Source organism: Rana temporaria, chromosome 8 (genome assembly GCF_905171775.1).
Source record: "Rana temporaria chromosome 8, aRanTem1.1, whole genome shotgun sequence".
Lineage (NCBI taxonomy): Eukaryota > Metazoa > Chordata > Amphibia > Anura > Ranidae > Rana > Rana temporaria.
The window spans coordinates 86,655,082-86,672,985 of NC_053496.1; the positions used below are offsets into that span (position 1 = coordinate 86,655,082).

Consider the following 17,904-nt stretch of genomic DNA (forward strand, 5'->3'; position numbering starts at 1 on the left):
CCCCCCACAGCTGTGATTATGACTGCTAAAGGCGTTGGTAAGAGCTCCAAAGATCTAAAACTCCAGTGCTCGGGGAAGGGGCGGGGCATGAGTTCACCGGGTTCCATCTTAGCTTCTGCCTCTGGAGTGCGGAGTGGGCACTGGAGAGTGCAGAGGCCTGGAGAATCAGCGTCCCTCTCAGCCATAGCATCTCCATCTGCTGCACAGGAGACTGCTCCCTCTCCTTAATGAAGGCAGTTCCAGAAGAAATCACCAAATCGATTCCGGCAGCCATAGACGGCTTTAAAGCTATGATGATGGTCCATATAGATCGTTTGGCATCAGAGTGCACCATGATCTACCATGATTTGGACAAAATGAGGGGGAGGATTACAAAGGCAGAGGTGGAGGATCAGCAGGGCTCCAACACTTCACAAATTGCGGAGCTGCAATCGTTGGTGAGCTCCCTCGTAAATGAAGTTGATGACACTGAAAATAGGCAGAGGCAGAATAATATTCGTGTGGTAGGCCTGCGCCCTGCCATTTTCGGCTGAATCCCTATTCAAACAACTCCTCGATCTACCAGATATGCTGCCTATTTATGCAGGCCTTCCGGGTTCCCACCGGAAAGCACCCGGAAGGTGCACCCCCTAGACCATTCCTGGTACGGCTGTTGAATTTTCGGGATAGGGATATGATTCTGGTGGAGTCAAGAAAGCTTCCTGAACTGCTGTATGAAAATACCAAGTTAATGCTATTCCCGGATTTCTCGGCTGATGTGCAAATTCGCCACAGATCTTTCAATGAGGTGAGACGTCGACTTTGGGAAAAAAAACATCAAGTATGGCATGCTGTATCCCAGTCGGCTGTGGATCCCCCACGGAGGCACAGTCCGTTTTTTTGATACGCCTGAGGAGACCAATGAGTGGATCGATCATCTATGAGCCAGAGGCTGGGATCCCACTTGCTTTCTAAGGCTTTGGGGATCCTGATATTTGCGGAGTGGATGTTGGCATACCTAGTGGAGGCTAATGGTGCATCTGAATTCCCTCACATTTAGAATTCTCCTTGTATGTGCTCTTTGCAGGACCAGTACTCCCTGGAGAGCACTTGTACCATTAATTTTCCTGCTGGAGTTTGCATCACCTCTGGTACATGGAGGAACAATCACTTCTGGAACTATGTGTAGGGGGAGGGTCTGCTCTTACTCCTTTTCTGGGGCACGGAAAGAAGCCTGCACTGGAATGTATACTTTTTGTATCTTTTGTACTGCCTACTACCAGAGGATCTTATAGATTTTTATTTTCTATAATGTTTTAGACCTATTTTTTTTGGTCACGTTTTCTGCAAGTTTTTTTTTTACAAGTTTTGGGACTTCGCTGTGTGTACTAGTTCAATGTTTTACACAGCAGCAGGGAGTTTCTTGGGACTGGGAATAACTCAGGGTTGGGCTGTGCAATGTCTAATATTACACCATTGGCCATATGTGATCTGTAAACTACAGTATTTGAGGCCCTAGGTGGCCGCTGGTCACTTGAATTTTTAATACTGTTATGTTTTCTGCTGTCTAGCTTTACAATGTATTTTTTATGGCGGGCACTGTGTTTAATATGCTGTCTTGGAATGTTAGAGGCTTGAACGATAAATTCCGTTGAGCCCTGATGTTCCAATACCTAAAGCCACTTAAGCCCCATATAGTGTTTTTACAGGAGAAACACTTAGATGGCGATAGGGTTTTGACCGTCCGGCCCCCCTGGATCCTGCATGCTATACACGCTACGCATTCCATATATGCCAGGGGTCTGGCTATTCCGATCAGTAAAAATGTCCCGTGTACTGTTCACCAAGTCATTACAGACCCAGGGGGGGCGGTATGCCATTGTAGTAGCTGATATCCACGCATATAAAATGGTGCTGGTAATTGTGTCTGTGCCTCCCCCATTTCAGATACAGGTGCTGTATGACCTATTGGGTAGGTTGGCTCCCTTCATGAATTTGCCTCTCATTGTAGTGGGTGATTTTAATGCCATTTTGAATGCCAACCTGGACTCCTCTAATTCAAAGAGAGCTGTGTCTGTAGAATTATCAGCCTGGGCAGAGACGGCTGCATTAACGGAGTTGTGGTGATGGAAAAATCCCACCACCAAAAGCTTCTCTTATTTATCTAAGATACATAGATCTTCATCACTGATTGATTTAGCCTTCGCCAATGCTCCAATAATGCAGTTGGTGAGGTAAGCCAATTGTCTTGTAGGGGGTCTGTCGGATCACACACCACTATCGGTGCATATTAGTCTACCCGTACAGATCAGAGGTGGTGCATGGTAGGTTAGAGGTAGAATCGGTGGCTTCCCAGGTGGCACCTGCAGTCAGCCACCTTGCCTATCGTCTGGGATGCCTTCAAGGCGTGTATGCAAGGTCAGTATATTTTCTGCAATCAAGCAAGCACACAAGGAATTTAATGTTTTTTCACAGGAACTTCAGGATAAAGAGAGAACGTCGAACGTCTAACCAGTCAGACGTTACTTACGCAGATCTCTTGGAAGCACGTCGTCTTTTGGCGTTGCATTTCACTGAGCTGACACACACCTCCTGGACAAAGATGGCAGACTCCCTTTTTGAACAAGGTGATAAAAATGGAAAGCTGCTGGCTATGTTGGTTGCAGAACAGAGAGTTCAGGCCAATATCCCTTGCATTACCAACTCTCAGGGTACCTTGCTAACAGACCCGAATGATATCTTAGACACTTTTGTAGACTATTATAGAACACTTTATGCGCCTATTCTGGCTTATAACGAACAGGACCTGGAATCATCTTTACTATTTTTTCCTATGCATTCCAGTGCTCTCTGAGATAGATAAAGACAGCCTAGAGGTAGAGATCACAGAAAAAGAAATTGAAACGGCCATCAGATCGTTTCCGCCACACAAATCCGGGGCCCGATGGGTTTTGCATAGAGTGACATAGACTTAGGGCTCTGTTTTATTATTGTTTAGAAAACAAGATCCTTCCGGATTCTCTAATGGATGCTCAGGTGGTTCCTTTGCCCAAACTGGACAAGGAACCCCTGAGTTGTTCCTCTTATAGACCAATAGCTCTCCTCAATCAGGATCTCAAGATCATAAGGAAAATACTAGCCACAAGATTATCAAAGGTAATTACTATACTGGTAGACATATATCAAACAGGCTTCATTTGCAGGCTGTTTGCGCACTTACAGATTGAACATACCAACTCTGGGGCCAGGGTGATAGTGTCCTTGGACATGTCCAAGGCCTTTGATTCCATGGACTGGCATTATATGTCCACGGTCTTTCGGTATATGGGGTTTTGACCGGTGTTTCTCACCTGGATCTTCCTACAGTAGGCCCAAAGCGATCATAAAAATAGGCATGTCAGTCTCTGCGCAGTTTTCAGTGGGTAGGGGGATGCGTAAGGAGTGTCCACTATCCCCAGCCCTATTCGCTCTCACCATTGAGCCCATAGCGATTGCTTTGCAATCATCTACAGAAGTGAAGGCCCTTGAGGTGGGCAGCATTCGTGAATGCCTTATATGCGGATGATATGCTCCTCTTCTTAGAGGATCCGGGATCATCCTTAGAGGCAGTATTTGAGATTCTAGGCACCTTCGCAAATTGTTCAGGTCTACGAGTCAATTGGGAGAAATCTAATGTTGTGGCTATTGATGATGGGGCTCGGGCTTGAGCGTCCCCCCTGGTCCCTAAAGCTTGGGTATCTGAATTTAAGTATCTTTGTATTCGTGTATCTCCCAAAGTGGGTGATTTCCTATCACTTAATTTAATGCCAGTCCTTGCCAAGGTTAAGATTCAGCTGGATGCCTGGAAGCATTTACCACTTTCCCTGATTGGTGGGGTGAAGCTCCTCAAGATGAAGATTTTGCCAGTACGAGTCACGTATACGTTCTTTAAGCATGCAAACAGCCTTTTTAGTTACTTCGTTTGGTCGTCAGGTCACCCCAGAATAGGGCGCCGTACCTTGCAGGAACTCCTTGGACAGGAAAGATTATCTCTACCAGATCTGTTTAAGTATTTTATAGCAGGGCAGATGGTGGTCGCCAGGCGCCAGCAACAGTACTGGAGGCCGCACTTATGGGATCCTATGAGAGTCTTTATTTCCTGGTGTATAGGGGTCCACAGGTGTCGGTGCCTTTGACCTGATCCATGTGCACTACTGTTCGCTCGTGGGACAGGGCAAAGGTGCTAATGCGCTCGGAGACTGAGACATGGTCGCCAGATGCCCCCTTATGGTTTAACCCCAGACTGCCCCATTTTGGTGCAATTCCGGACCCGATAGTGTGGGCCCGGGTTGGCATCAAACAATTGAAGAACATAGTGGGGGGGGGGGATTACTAACCTTCGACCAACTGAGAGACAGCCACAGACTGGGTTGCGGGCGAGGGCCATGGCTGGGCAATTAAAGAGGATGTACAGGTACATGCTTGTGCCCAGCCACGCCATTCTGCCGACGTATATGTGCAGGAGGCGGTCCTTAAGTGGTTAAGGAGGGATCCACTACATTGAAAGCCCTGCAGTCTGCCCATTCAAGGCTCTTCTACTGCTCGGCTGGAGGACTTTGAAATCCTGTGGCAGAGGATTCCTGGACGCATCCAAGCTCATTAAAAGGTCGGTGGCAGAGACCATGCTCATTAAAAGGTCTGTGGCAGAGACCATGCTCATTCAAAGGTCTGTGGCAGAGACCAAGCTCATTCAAGGGTCTGCGGCAGAGACCAAGCTCATTCAAAGGTCTGTGGCAGAGACCGTCTGGACATTAGTTTGCGCATCATCCCGGCTACTAGGCCAAGTGAGGGGGACTACCTGGGTGAGCAATACCCACTCAATAGCTGAGAGTGGAGACTGATTTATTCTGTACCGTGTGCCTGAACCTTCCCCTGCTCTTCTCCTTCCTCCTACTTTCTCAATTTCAAGTTACCTTGCAGTAAAATAAATAAAACCTAACTGTTGGAGGTTTTACATTTGTCTGGACATTGCATTCATTATGGACTTTCCCACCCTGACAACAAAGCTATAGAGGTAACGTGCAACCCCAAAATCTAACCAGCAGCTCCTCCGGGGGTAGTGCTACATCATAATTACAATATTTTACAGCTATTAATGGATATTTCACATAAAACCATAAGGCAACAATGACATGCTGTAACAATGGTAAGTAATACTGCTAATTACCTGTAATTTATGGGACATTGCACTACGGGGAAGAGGGGGTGAACAGTTTTTTTTGGTATTGTTTATTAAAATGTGAAAAAAAAATAATTTTCGAAAAAAATAATAATCTCTGTGCTTATCTGGTGCACTACAGGGTACAGGCATTCACACACACTGCTGCTGGGAGGTCAGGAGGGATTAGAATCCACAGCTGACAAACATTCCTGTGAAGTTCCCTGTACTGTCTCTGTGCTGACAGTTCCCCTGGGCTTCCCCGTTTGCACCTTCCAGGTGCCAGGAGTTAACACAGTGGAATGTGCAAACAGGGAAGCCGGGGGGGACTGTCAGCACGGTCCTACGGAGCATGTACGAGGTGTAAGTAGAGTACAAACTCATATGTACTCTACTTACTGCTGTTAATATAACTGTGTCTTAATAAATCCCATGTTACAATCCATTAAGTACCCCACGGTACGTGCTTTGAAAAAAATATGGAGCTACATACTACATTTCTCAGTGTGTGTGCCCGCCGCTCATGTGACATTTAGATTATTGGTTTGTTTTTTCTGGTAGTAGTAATAGTAATGTAATATATGGAAAGGACAAAAACAGAGGGGCTAAACCAGCTACGTATCATGAGGTCATCGACCCAATAATAAATTATTGTAAAACAAGCAAAATGCAGAAATAAGGGGACGTTGCACAATGATCCCCTGATAGTTTTGATTCATTATTTACATAAATTCTATTAGTTAAATACGTTTAATTCATTTTCGGAATTTGTTTCATTTATTCGTATTCAAAATTATTGAAATTTTCATATTTAAACACTTAAGACCCGGACCATTATGCAGGTTAAGGACCTTGCCCCTTTTTGCGATTCTGCACTGCGTCGCTTTAACTGACAATTGCGCGGTCGTGCAACGTAGCTCCCAAACAAAATTGGCGTAATTTTTTCCCCACAAATAGAGCTTTCTTTTGGTGGTATTTTATCACCTCTGCGGTTTTTATTTTTTGCGCCATAAATAAAAATAGAGCGACAATTTTGAAATAATAAAATAAATATCCCTAAAAAAATATATAAAAAATAATTTTTTCCTCAGTTTAGGCCGATACGTATTCTTCTACCTATTTTTGGTAAAAAAAAAAAAATCGCAATAAGCGTTTATCGATTGGTTTGCGCAAAATTTATAGCGTTTACAAAATAGGGGATAGTTTTATGGCATTTTTATTATTATTTTTTTTTTTACTACTAATGGCGGCGATAAGCGATTTTTTTCGTGACTGCGACATTATGGCGGACACATCGGACAATTTTGACACATTTTTGGGACCATGGTCATTTTCACAGCGAAAAGTGCTATAAAAATGCACTGGTTACGGTGAAAATGACAATTGCAGTTTAGGAGTTAACCACTAGGGGGCGCTGAAGGGGTTAAGTGTGACCTCATGTGTTTATAACTGTAGGGGGGCGGGGCTGGACCTATGACGTCAGTGACCATCTTTCCTTATATCAGGGAACAGACGATCACTGCCACTGCCACGATGAAGAACAGGGAAGGTGTGTTTACACTCACCTCTCCCCGTTCTTCAGCTCCAGTAAACGATCGCGGGACACCTGCGGCGATCGGGTCCACGAGTCCCACGGGCGCGGTCACAGAGCTTCGGAGTTCGCAACCCCATCGTATATCGACGTGAAGGGGTCATTCAGTGGTTAAATTCGGATTGCTTCAAAAAGTTTTCGAATTCTAATAGTTTTCCAACTTCCAAAGAGAATAAAATAGAATAGAAAATAAAGGAATATAATAGAAAATAATATAACAGAAAAGAATATAATAGAGTAAAACAGAACAAAATTGGATAGAAAATAAAAGAACAGAATAGAATGGGATAGAATAGAAAGGAATAGAATAAAAAAAAAGGAAGATTATAAAAAAAAAATCTGAAATTCAAATAGAATAGTAAAGAGTAGAATTAAAAAACAATAGAATAGAATAGAAATAATATAACCATTTTCCAAAATTCAAATAGAATTATTTTGAATTTGAATAAAACAATGGAGTAGAATAGAACATAAAATAACACAATAGTATAGAAAAACACAACAGAATAGAATGAACATAACCATCTTCCTATTCAAATTCAAATTGATTCTACTGGAATTTTGTGAAACAGTTATATTCTATTCTATTGTTTAATTAAATTATTTTTCTAGGCGTCTATTCTATTTTCTTTTCAAATTTATTCTATTCGAAATTCGAATTTTGGGTATATTCTTTCTATTCTATTATGATGTTTCTTTCAATACTATTCTGTTATTTTTCTATTCTATTCTAATCAATTCAAATTGAAATTGATTCTATTTGAGACCATTAAAAAAAAAAAAAAAGTATTACAAAACTTATTAAAATATGACATATCATTGAGGTAAGAGTCAGATATTGTCAAATACACAGAAAGAAGAGAAAGGAAAAAAAGGGGAATACTTATTAGTTATATTTAGAGGTCGACCGATATATCGGTCGGCCGATATATCGGCCGATATTTGGCCGTTTTTGTGAAATCGGCATCGGCCGATTATTGTGGAAAAATCGGCCGATTCGCGGGTAAAATATCCGGCCCCGCATTGCCGCCTGCCCTGCAGTACTGTACTGACCAGTGAGTCACCACCAGTGCCCCCGCATTCATGTATGCTTGCTCCATCCGCATGGCTACAGAACGGAATAAAAGATTTCAATGGCATCGCGCCGTCCGCCCGGCCCCGCCCCCTTCCTCGGCGTGCTATTAGGGAGAAACAACCATTGGTCCGGCGCCCACCCCCTCTCCGTGCTTTGTGAGGGAGAAACACCATTGGCCCGCCCACTCCCTCTTCGTGCTGACAACCATTGACCCCGCCCCATCCATCGGCGTGCTGTATTAGGGAGAAAAAAACAACGGCCGCCTGCAGTACTGTACTGACCAGTCAACACTCACCAGTGCCCCCGCATTCATATATCCTCCATCCGCATGGCTACAGAGATAATGATTTTAATGGAATCGCGCCGTCTGCCCGGCCCCGCCCCCTTCCTCGGCATGCTGTGTTAGGGAGAAACACCATTTGCCCGCCCACTCCCTCTCCGTGCTGACAACCATTGGCCCCGCCCCCTCCATCGGCGTGCTGTGTTAGGGAGAAACACCATTGGCCCCGCCCCCTCCCTCTCCGTGCTGTATTAGGGAGAAATAATAACTGCAGCCTGACTTAGTAACTCCCCCCAGCAGGAGATCGTGGACAGCAATAGCTCTGTCTCCTGTCCCTGCTGAGGCGGAGTCTGCTTGCATTATTACACTCTAGTTCTAATTAATGATTGGCTGGTCAGCTCATCTGCATGCACCTAGCCTATCAGGTGCATGCAGAATAGATTAGGATACCAGCATGTATGGAGGGTAAGTTGCCCAAAATTGTGTGCTACTGTGCCCCCCCTGCAGAATTTATTAATGTCTTTTTAAAGTGAAACCTGGCTGAGGCTGGCATTGAGAAAATGGATGAGGATGACTCTGGGTGTATATCAGAGTTACATTGTGGAGATCCTCTTCACAATGTAACTCTCATCCTCATTCATTTTCACAATGCATTGCAAATCAATTATCTTCGTTACCACAACGTAGCACCACCCATCCCTCCCCCCCACAACGCAGCACCACCCATCCCCCCCACAACGCAGCACCACCCATCCCTCTCCACAACGTAGCACCACCCATCCCCCCCCACAACGCAGCACCACCCACCCCCCCACAACGCAGCACCACCCATCCCCCCCCACAACGCAGCACCACCCATCCCTCTCCACAACGTAGCACCACCCATCCCCCCCACAACGCAGCACCACCCATCCCCCCCCACAACGCAGCACCACCCATCCCTCTCCACAACGTAGCACCACCCATCCCCCCCCACAACGCAGCACCACCCATCCCCCCCACAACGCAGCACCACCCATCCCTCTCCACAACGCAGCACCACCCATCCCTCTCCACAACGCAGCACCACCCATCCCTCTCCACAACGCAGCACCACCCATCCCTCTCCACAGCGCAGCACCACCCATCCCTCTCCACAACGCAGCACCACCCATCCCTCTCCACAACGCAGTACCACCCACGCCTAGCAGCACGACCCATCCCTCTCCACAACGCAGTACCACCCACGCCTAGCAGCACCACCCATCCCTCTCCACAACGCAGTACCACCCACGCCTAGCAGCACGACCCATCCCTCTCCACAACGCAGCACCACCCATCCCTCTCCACAACGCAGCACCACCCATCCCTCTCCACAACGCAGCACCACCCATCCCTCTCCACAACGCAGCACCACCCATCCCTCTCCACAACGCAGCACCACCCATCCCTCTCCACAACGCAGCACCACCCATCCCTCTCCACAACGCAGCACCACCCATCCCTCTCCACAACGCAGCACCACCCATCCCTCTCCACAACGCAGCACCACCCATCCCTCTCCACAACGCAGTACCACCCATCCCTCTCCACAACGCAGTACCACCCACGCCTAGCAGCACGACCGATCCCTCTCCACAACGCAGCACCACCCATCCCTCTCCACAACGCAGCACCACCCATCCCTCTCCACAACGCAGCACCACCCATCCCTCTCCACAACGCAGCACCACCCATCCCCCTCCACAACACAGCACCACCCACGCCTAGCAGCACGACCCATCCATCTCCACAACGCAGCACCACCCATCCCTCTCCACAACGCAGTACCACCCATCCCTCTCCACAACGCAGTACCACCCACGCCTAGCAGCACCACCCATCCCTCTCCACAACGCAGCACCACCCAGCACCACCCATCCCTCTCCACAACGCAGCACCACCCATCCCTCTCCACAACGCAGCACCACCCATCCCTCTCCACAACGCAGCACCACCCATCCCTCTCCACAACGCAGCACCACCCATCCCTCTCCACAACGCAGCACCACCCATCCCTCTCCACAACGCAGCACCACCCACACCCAGCAGCACACCATCCATCCCTCTCCACAATGCATCCCCACCCGGTACAGAGAAGTGATTGTGGAAGAGGGGGGGTACAGAGGTGACTGTGGAGAAGGGGCGTACAGAGGTGACTGTGGAGGAGGGGCATACAGAGGTGACTGTGGAGGAGGGGCGTACAGAGAGGTGGCTGTGGAGCCACCTCTCTGTACCCCCCTCTCCTCCACAGCCACCTCTCTGTACCCCCCTCCTCTACAGCCACCTCTCTGTACCCCCCTCCTCTACAGCCACCTCTCTGTACCCCCCTCCTCTACAGCCACCTCTCTGTACCCCACTCCTCTACAGCCACCTCTCTGTACCCCCCTCCTCCACAGCCACCTCTCTGTACCCCCCTCCTCCACAGCCACCTCTCTGTACCCCCTCCTCTACAGCCACCTCTCTGTACCCCAGTGGCATTGCATCTATATGGGGCACACGAGCGCCGCCACCTCTGTCACTTCTCTTGCAATGCATGAATCTATGTCTATGGTTGCCGCTGCTGTGTCAGGCTTGTCCCCTTGTAAGGCGCCAGGCACCTGAATCACATTGGCGTGGTATTTTTTGGAAGCACCTGATTAGAGCCATAGGCTCTAATAGGCATCCAAAAAGGTGAACAGTGGGCGCCATGCTGGGCGCTCGCTGTTCAGTCAGAGTTGTGTTAGGAAAGCGAATGAATCGCTTTCCTAATACTAAACCGCCTCTCAGCCAATCAGGTGCTCAGGTCTGTTACCCGTCACCTGGTGCTGTGATTGGACACCTATACAGAGGACGGGAGAAGACATTGAGGATCGTGGAGGTCTGGAGGACACCGCTTCCCCACCAAGACAAGGCAAGTGCCGGGCGGGCGGGGTATGCACACTGGTGGCAATTGATGGGTCACACTGGCGGCAATTGATGAGGCAGTCAGTGGCCGCGCTTGGTGGGGTTTTTTTCCGTTTGTTTGCGCCCCCCCAAAAATTTTGAGCACCAGCCGCCCCTCCTTTAAAATGACTAAGACATTTTTTTTTCTTTTTTAATAATTACAGTCTAATGATGGCTGAAAAAAAATCAAACCCAGTATGGCAGTATTTCAGTGAGCCAACATCAGGGAAGGCCAAGTGCAATATCTGCCAGAAATTGCTGAGCATGGGAGCAGAAAAAGGAAAGGCTAAAAATACCACAGATATCTGGAATCATCTGAAAGTCCACCACCTCCAAGCTTATAAAGATGCACAGAGGGAGAAAGAAGATGCAGCTGCTTCTTCATCCAACTTTCAGCCCACTGTAGTACAGATGTTTGATGCTAAAAGAAAATGGCAAAATACTGATCCCCGGTCCAAGAAAATTGATACCCTAATCACAGAAATGATTGCCACGGACAACCAGCCCTTTACAGTTGTTGCAGATATTGGCTTCCAACGTTTGCTGGCAACAATAGAACCAAGATATTCGATCAAAAGTGACAAATACTACCGCACAGACATGCTGGACAGCGTGTACAAAAAGGTTACACAGCGAATTAAGACCCTAATTGCAACAGAGAATGCTGGCCCCTATTTGTCCTTCACAACAGACTGTTGGTCTGGAGAAACAGAATCGCTTATGAGCCTAACATGTCATTTTATAGACAGTAACTGGGAAAGGAAACAAGTCATTCTAAACGTCAAGGCTATGTCTGGCTCCCATACTGGGGACTATATCAGAGAGATGTTTCTTAGCATGCTCAATGATTGGGACATCAACCAAGACAGAGTGGTGCTTGTGCTGCGAGACAGTGGTGCCAACATGATTAAAGGCCTCAGACTGGCAGATATACCAGACTTAAGCTGCAGTGCACACACATTACAGCTTGTGGTGAAAGAGGGCATCAGCAGTCAGCGAGTAGTGGGGGACATCATTGCCAAATTAAAGACTTGTGCTACACACTTTAGCCACTCTGTGCTTGCAAAGCAGCGTCTTGGAGCCATCCAAAAAGATCTTGGCCTCCCCCAGCACAGCATCATTCAGGATGTTCCCACCCGCTGGAACTCCACATTACACATGTTGCAGAGGATGCTGGAGCAGAAGCTTGCCCTGAATTTTTATGTTGCAGAACATGGCAAGTTTACCACACCTCCAGCAGAACAATGGGATATCATCTCAAATTTAATAGATACACTGGGCCCTATTGAGGAAGCGACCTTGGATATCAGCAAGGCAGAGGCCTCCATCTCCTGCATCATCCCATGCATAGCTGTGCTGAAGATGGTGCTTCAGGCAGAGGGTCACACCACAAGGGGGATAAAAACACTTAGAGAAACCATGTGGCAAAGCTTGGAGAGACGATTTTCTAAGATAGAGGATACCAAATGTTTGGTGCTGGCAACACTTCTTGATCCTCGGTACAAGGGCCATGTATTTGCAGGGGACACAGTCAGCAAAGCAAAAACGTGGCTGCGAGAAGAGTACGCCAGCATTGTGTCCGAGCAACAAAAAAGTGGAGATGAAGGACCAGAACCGAAACGGACCAGGACAAGGGTAGAAGAGAAGGAGGTACCCAGTCTTCTGGAGAAAATGTACGAAAGCATTTTGGGGGCTCATGGAACTCCTGCTGAAGAGAGTGATGAGCACTTAATTTCCGAGCAGTTGGAGAAGTACCTCCGAGAGCCACTCATAGACTGACGGACTGGTCTGCCACTGGAATGGTGGAAACAGAATGCCTCCCGCCTGTGCCACCTTGCACCACTGGCAAAAAAATTTCTCTGTCCACCTGCCTCTTCTGTTCCCAGTGAGAGAGTGTTCAGCGAAATTGGGATTATCTATGATAAGAAGAGGAGCAGGCTCACTGGAGAAAATGCAGAGAGACTGTGTTTCCTGAACTACAACTTGAAGCTCCTCAACTGGGAGTACTAAGAGAAGAGAAGAGAGGGACTGGAACTGAAGAAGAAAGCCTAAAACTAAAGAAAATTTGCACTTTTGTATTGTTTACAAACTTACCTCATTAATGTTCATTATCTAAAACTTTTGATTACCTCACCTGTTTTTGTGTATTTTTAAGATACATGTGCACTGACTGGAAATTTGTTGTGTACTTCTATTGTTTTAATAAATGGTTAATTTTTGCAATTTTGCGTACTTCTGTTTAATAAATGGTTCATTTTTGCAATTTTCTGTATTCCTTCTTTGTTATTTAACTAAATTGTTAAATTTTCCGAAATGGGGGGATATATCGGCCGCAAAAATCGGCATTGTATATCGGCCATCGGCCGCCCCGATTTCTAAATATCGGCATCGGCATCGGCCATAGAAAAACCCATATCGGTCTACCTCTAGTTATATTACCTCACACTATCATCATGTCCATCACGTATGAGGAGACAATTATTCAGGGAACTGCGTTTATTAATTAATGAATTAAATAAATAGAAATATATTTTTAATCATACACAGTCTGATTTCGGTTTCCTATATGCACCTACACAGATCTTCCCTGCTGTTTGATACCTGCATTTAGTATCCCTTACACAGGGACTGTGGGATATGTATTTTTTTCACATGAAATGTAAATTATCACACTACAGACAGGGGTCATAAAATAACCTGTGCAGTGCCATGTCACATACCTCACGTTTGAACAAAAACAGAAAATGCTGATACAGGAATGTGAAGATCTACTCTTATATAGCAAAGTGCCTGATCCCCTGAGCTACTATCTGCACAAAGAATAATTGTGTTGATAGGAAAAAAATGTAAAGGAAAAAATGTGACCAATATAAGTGTTAGGGTCTGCCGTTATATACCTAATGGTGTTCTTATTTAGTGTGAAAATGTAAAGAATAGAAGAATGATACAGCGCTCCACTATAGCTTCTACAGTGAACTGCCACACTGCAAACACACTATATATGAGGCACTATTTATCACTAAAACAGGTTGCAATACATTGTGCTTATAAGTAGCCACCACAAAATAAACCAATACATTAAAACCTGACACCACTGTGATTCTAATATCAGTGATAAACAATAACGTGTACATCCAATGGTGTTGTATGAACTATTAAAACATAGTAAACAAAGTCCAAATGTAAAAAAAATATTCTGTGCAAGGTTCGCCAAACACCTCCAGTGCCACCCACCTTCCAAATGATGTGCTCACGTCCATTTTTGACCTTCCGCAGACCAAAATGCACCTTCCCCTTTAAGGGCGCTATCTACCCAAATGCGTCTTCCCCTTTAAGGGGCTCTATCTACCCACCAGAGGATTTTTAAGTCTCTTAAAGGGGAAGGCGCATGTTGGCCTGCGAAATGTCAAACATGGAGGTGAACGCATCATTTGGAAGGTGGAGGACCTTCTTATTTTTCCATCATCTTGCAGCAATTATGCTTGACCTTTTTTTTCTTGGATCTGGCCTCCAAGGGATGACGTACAACTTCAAAAACTCAATCCAAAACCTTTTTTCTGGTTTAGGATATGGTGGGGAAAAACTATAACGTCCGTCAGGTTTTCTTTCTCTCTGTCTCCCATTTAAGAAGACGTCTTGTCCTAAGGATGCAACAGTAGGTGAGAGTAGATCCTACCAAAGTGTGTTTGTTGGGATGCAATACTAGACATGTGCACACTGAAATATTTAGTTTCGGAACTTCGTTTTCGTCCAAAAAATACATTTATTTAGTTACTCCCAAAATTTGTTTTTATTTATTTTGTTTCGTTAAAAAAATGCATTCATCCGAAAATCCGAATTAATTAAGGTCGAATCTGTCATTGAAGGCTTATGGTGTCTGTCGAATGTTCTAAGAAGATTAGACGGAGCAGCTAAACTGTACGTTGAATCGTACATTTCCGTTCGAATGTTCCGCCTACAAGCTAAAGAAAGAATTCTAATATTGTATGACACTAGTAATAATTATATTTATAAATTATTATTACTAGTCAACCAACATTCAAATTCTTCTATGGGCCGAACATTTGACCGGAAATGTACGATTGAGGCGTCGTTCAGTTTAGCTGCTTTTCGAATCTTGTTAGAACTTTTGACAGACACCATAAACCTTCAATGACAGATTCGACGTTTGTATGTTTTTCGCTGCTTTGTCGAATCTTCGTCGTTCATGTTGAATGGTCTACCCCAACAGTATCTCTATAATGTTGAATCTTTCCTCTCTATGTAAAATAATCTTGGACTAATGGAGTTAAGGTTAGGCACATTCGACCGCAGGTTCGATAGACACAGATTGCTATTGTCAGCGTCATGTCAAATCTCCTATCTAGATCAAATTGTTGTAGCAACAAAAATAAAGCATTTTTTTTTATGTCGGATCTTTCGGATTATGCTCGTTCGTTTTCGGTTGTTAAAACGATAACGAAAATACCTGAAATTCAGACGAAAATGCATTCGAACGAAAACGAATGCACATACCTATGCAATAATACCTTTGGCAGTTGTCACTGGAGCAGTTGATGGTATCCACTACTGTTCCAGGGACAAATGTAGCATTTTACATTTCCAATTACTTTCTTTTCTGGAACAGGAAGAATTAGATAATCTCCTCAATAGGGACACAGGAAGACAGAAAAGAGGCTCTATCCCCACCAACTGTACCAGAAAGTAAATTTTGGCTTGACTTCAATTTTAATCCATTCACGTTATTGACAGAAAATGGGGTGTTTACAGGCACTGTACGTTTTTTATTTTTGTTTTGTTTTATTTCATCCTTTCACACACTAACTTGTTTCCAAAATAGTGGCCATCTAACAAGCTCCACTGTTCCTTGATGTAAACGGTTATACTTTTACCTGGAAGTTGCTTCCGCTTGATGAAATGGAATTGCTTTCCAGTTGTAGACAGGGCAGATGGAAATGATTTCTTAATACTGTAATGATTTTCTCAAATGAAAGGTCACTTGTTTTTGTGGAGAACACCAGAGTGTAGTTAATATCAAAAGATTTTGATCCTGTGACAACACAGCTTGCTTCTAAACAGTATCAGATAGTTTATTAGCTTGCAGAAAAAAAAAAAAGGATTTCAGTTTATAAATCCCAGGTGGATAGATTGCCAATATCAAACTCCCCCACGTGGCTCCATGCTGGAGCATGTCATCTCAGAAAAACAAAGGAATGTGTATTTTATATCTCAAGCTGATTTATTTATTGCAGGATTACTCACTGAATCCCCCTATTCTTCTCTCCACAGTTGAATATTGGAGCATGTCAGGAATATCAGAGATCTTCGCACCTTGCAGCTAACCAGGCTTTACTTAGCATAGAAATGACAAAGGAAACAGACAGAAGAATGTTGGAGTATATACTCATAAGTATTACTGTTTCATGCAGGGCTGGTTAAAGGAAAACTGTACTTTTGCTGAAAAAATTATATATAGTTTCTCACTGGGTGACTACAGGGTGATTGAAAATGGTACAGGAGGAAGTGTGTTAAAATATATATATTTTTTGAGGATTCCTGGGGGAATTTGTGTGGAGGAAGGGTGTTGAGAGAGATAGGATGTGGTGAGGGGGGGGGGGGGGGTAGAAAAGGTTTGGCTAGGTGCTTAAAAAAAGATGTAGGGAGAGAGGGGGAAAGAAGGCAAAGGAAGGGTATGAATCAGTGCCAATGAATACAAGTCTTGCCATGAGGCTCCTAAAGCCCTGTACACACTATCGAAATTTCCGATGGAAAAAGTCAGTCGGAAATTCCGACCGTGTGTACAGTATGCCCCATCAGAGTAATTCCATCAGAAATTCTGATGAATTCCGTCAGAGTTTAGAGAACATGTTTGAATTAAAAACAAATTATAAGCATCTCTTAGAATTAAAGTTTTATTTTTGGTGAAATATATTACAAGACTTTTGGATGTCTAAAGGATGCAGAATTTGCTGCTTTTAACCACTTAAGGACCGCCTCATGTACATATACGTCAGCAGAATGGCACAGGCAGGCACATCAACGTATATATACGTGCTCTGCTTGACGTGGGTCGGGGGTCCGATCGGGACCCCCCCCGGTACATGCGGCGGTCCCCGTGGCTTCAGGAGCGATCCGGGACGACGGCGCGGCTATTCGTTTATAGCCGCTCCGTCGCGATCGCTCCCCGGAGCTGAAGAACGGGGAGAGCCGTGTGTAAACACGGCTTCCCCGTGCTTCACTGTGTCGGCGCATCGATCGTGTCATTCCCTTTATAGGGAAGACACGATCGATGACGTCATTCCTACAGCCACACCCCCCTACACTAGTAAACACATACACAGTGATCCCTAAATGTTACAGCGCCCCCTGTGTTTAACTCCCAAACTGCAACTGTCATTTTCACAATAAAGAATGCAATTTAAATGCATTTTTTGCTGTGAAAATGACAATTGTTCCAAAAATGTGTCAAAATTGTCCGAAGTGTCCGCCATAATGTCGCAGTCACGAAAAAAATCGCTGATCGCCGCCATTAGTAGTAAAAAAAATAAAAAAATAAAAATGCAAAAAAACTATCCCCTATTTTGTAAACACTATAAATTTTGCGCAAACCAACCGATAAACGATTATTGCGATTTTTTTTACCAAAAATAGGTAGAAGAATACGTATCGGCCTAAACTGAGGGAAAAAAAAAATGTTATATATGTTTTTGGGGGATATTTATTATAGCAAAAAGTAAAAAATATTGCATTTTTTTCAAAATTGTCGCTCTATTTTTGTTTATAGCGCAAAAAATAAAAACCGCAGAGGTGATCAAATACCACCAAAAGAAAGCTCTATT

At 45.0% G+C, this 17,904-nt stretch overlaps 1 pseudogene; it reads left to right on the top strand.

Moving 5' to 3' along the window:
* Positions 1-11,207: 11,207 nt before the first annotated feature.
* Positions 11,208-13,380, top strand: LOC120947130 (annotated as a pseudogene).
* Positions 13,381-17,904: the final 4,524 nt, after the last annotated feature.